The following is a 3,446-nucleotide window of genomic DNA, read 5'->3' as shown; positions in this document are numbered from 1 at the left end:
GGTGTAATCTTTCTTTCTTTCTTTCTTTCTTTCTTTCTTTCTTTCTTTCTTTTTTCTATTAATTCTTTTTCATTTCTTTTTCTTGCTTTCTTTAGGAGAATGGGAAATGGAAGCAGAAGGTGGGAGTTTTCCCTGTTCCAAATGTTATTTTTAACATTTTAAACTATTATTTGGCTAGTATTTTATATTGAATAATATTAATATTAACCAATTTTTTTTTCAGCAGATGCCACCTGAGATCCTGAGACATATCCTCATGAATGTGGTCAAAGAAGATGGAGATGTGGCCTTCTTCAGACTGTCTCTGACGTGCTGGCTTTTCCATGATGTTTTTTGTGATACATCATTCAGAAAAGAGGCTTATTTTGCCTGGCTTGACAGTAAGTTTTCATTTTTTTTTTTTATATTTATACCAGTAGATAGTTCTACACTAAGTTTAAGCTGCAAATGCATTTTAAGCTTTGCACAGAACTTTTTATTGCTTTAAATTTATTTCTTGCAATAGGTGTTGTTGACTGGAGTGCATACTCCAGAGACTTCAAGGAGATTTACAGAGTGCCAAATAAAGTGACCAGTTGCCTTTGTTGTGGGGACTTATTTAAAGACTTCCCGCCAGGCTATATTGGCGATGGAAGGACAGGAATCCTTTGTGTATTTTACTTGGCCAAAGAGTTTGAAGGTTAGTGCTCAGCAGACTGCTTCATCTGTGACGGCAATCACTATAGCCCCAATGACAACAATTTATATATATATATATATATATATATGGTTCATTTTATTTATTTATTTATTTATTTTTTGGTGCTGTTAATATTTTTGCATTTTCCCCATGAATGTGTACTGGTATTTTAAGTTGTATACAGACTGTATTGTACCTTTTAGGATTAAAATTACAGAGACAATTACTTGACTCATTTTTGCTTCCAATAAACAGCAAAATGGCTTTATTTTAAAATATTCTATATATGCACATAAAAAAAAAAAAATACTTGCGGTGACATTAATCCACCAAATTTAGATTTAAAATGTTGAGCATGCGTGTCACTCAAGACCAGTCACGTGACGTCACCAAAACACACCACCGCGTGTGACAACGTCCATTTTTATTTTTTTATTAACTATTTAATCAAATAACACATTACAAAATATCACAATAACCGAGGCGTTCCCAGGCCAGCTGATAGACATAGTCCCTCCAGCGTGTCCTCTGTCTTTCCCGGGGCCTCCTCCCGATGGGACGTGCCCAGAACACCTTCCCAGGAAGGCATCTGGAACAGAGTCCCGAGCCACCTTAGCTAGCTCCTCTCGATGTGGAGGAGCAGTGGCTCTACTCTGAAACTGTAAATAATATAGAGCTTTAAATAAATGTATATAATTACTTATTACTATTCATCAGTACTACTACTATAGAGTTTAGAACACTATCTTAATACAATATTGAGCATGCGTGTCACTCAAGACCAGCGCATGCGCATTATAATCCATAGATCGGTAGTGCGCATGCGTCTATGACGTCACCAAAACACACCACCGCGTGTGACAATGTCCATTTTTTTTATTACCTATTGAATCAAATAGCACATTACAAAATATCACAATAACAATAAAATAAACCAGAAATAAACGGAACACCGAGAACACCCAGTGGAGAAAAAAAAACTATTAACTTCTGAAAAAAAAAAATTTTATATATATACTAAGTAATTAAAGTAAGTTAGCAAACTGAAAAAATATAATGCAAAGTGATACATTTTACAGTGGAATTCTGAAAATGACAAAACAAGTAGTGTTTTCCTTGCTTTAGTATTTTCTGATGCTGAAAGCATTTCAAAATATTGTTGCAGCTCTCTAAAAAAACCTTAAAATCTTATTATTGGAAAATTTACACTTGTGAATATTTGGCTAGGAGAAGTAAAAGATTTATAAGATAAAATTCGTTCATAATATTTTTTTCTACATCCACAAAACCAAACAAAACATCTTTCCAAAACAAAGAAAAGTTAGAGTACACAAAGTGTCACGGTTGGTAAACCGTGATCTCTGGGTTTTGCACTTTGTGGGTGAAGTCTGTGTGTTACGCGTCAGCACTGATTAGTTTGTGGGTGTCTCCATTAATTGTCATCAGCAACAGCTGTCACTCATTACTCATCCCTAGATATTGGCTTGTCTAGCATCTTGTGTTTGTGAGAGCGTTGTTTCATGTTTGTGACCTATGCTTTGCTTTCTTGTGTGTTTCTGCGTTGGATGTCCGTGTCTCCCCGGAACCCCGTCCACTCTACGCAACCCACCACCAAGCAACACCACTTACCTTCGGCTCGCTTCCCCGCAGTTCCTGTGTCACCCTCTCCTGCTGCCAACTCACCTCCGCCTTCCGGATACTTCACTCATTGCCACCTTCCTGGACTGTGTATTCCTCTATGCATCATATTTGTGTCTCAGTATTGTCTTGTATCATTGTCTCCATTAAATTGTGTTAACCTCGCACATGCTTCCTGCCACTCCTTCACCCAGTCATTACAGAACGCTCTCACCAAACATGGAAGCAGCGAGCACCACTTCACTTTCCGAATTCATTCATCACAGCGTCAACCATATGGATCAGCAGCAGGAGAGCATCATGAACACCGGACGCATGATCCAAGCGCTGGTGACACAGGTGTCCAAGCTCACCCAGCAGATCCATCAACTCACCTCTCCCACTGCGCCCACCGCACCGCCTGCACCGCCCGTCCCCCGGGAAACCTCCCAGGACCACTTCCGGCCGGAGCCGCGACTTCCGGCGCCAGAGAGCTACTCCGGTGAGTAACTTTTGCAAGACTTTCCTCAACAAATGTTCCATGCATTTTGCATTGCAGCCCCGCACCTTCGCGACAGAAGAGTCCAAGGTTGCTTTTGATCTTACCCTACTCTCTGGCAGGGCCGCCTTATGGGGGACGGCGGTGTGGGAGAATCAACATCCGTGTTGCGCCTCGTTCCATCGATCGAGCCGCGGCTGGCAGGGAGGCCGCTCACCAGCTCTCGGACCTCCGACAAGGGAAATCATCGGTGGCGGACTATTCCATTCAATTCCGCACCCTGGCAGCCCCGTGCCAGTGGAATGAGGCGGCTCAGTGGGATCGATTCCTGCATGGGCTGGCTGACCGTGTTCAGAAGGAGATCTACCTCCTCGAGCTGCCCCCCACACTAAATGGTCTTATCGACTTGGCCTTACGAGTTGATGCACGGATTAATCGCCTGGGTAGACAAGTCAGTCCAACACGCCATTACGTCTCTCCGGAAAGGGGCCTCTCGAGTCCAGAGAACATGGTCGGTCCCGTCTATGATCACGAACCCATGCAGGTGGGTAGAGCTCGGCTTTCCCGTAGGGAGAGAGAGCGGCGGAGGTCCCAAGGACTATGTTTATATTGCGGTGGCTCGGAGCATTCCATCCATTCATGCCCGGTAAA

General features: G+C 42.3%; 1 long non-coding RNA gene across 1 annotated transcript; it reads left to right on the top strand.

Annotated features, from left to right (window-relative positions):
* Nucleotides 1-227: 227 nt before the first annotated feature.
* On the top strand, nucleotides 228-637 carry LOC132097059 (uncharacterized). Its single transcript, XR_009422651.1, has 2 exons — nucleotides 228-380; nucleotides 506-637. It is a non-coding gene; the product is annotated as an uncharacterized LOC132097059 (long non-coding RNA).
* The last annotated feature ends 2,809 nt before the right edge of the window (nucleotides 638-3,446 follow it).

This window comes from Carassius carassius, chromosome 21 (assembly GCF_963082965.1).
Source record: "Carassius carassius chromosome 21, fCarCar2.1, whole genome shotgun sequence".
Classification (NCBI taxonomy): domain Eukaryota; kingdom Metazoa; phylum Chordata; class Actinopteri; order Cypriniformes; family Cyprinidae; genus Carassius; species Carassius carassius.
This window is presented reverse-complemented; position numbering and strand designations above follow the sequence as displayed.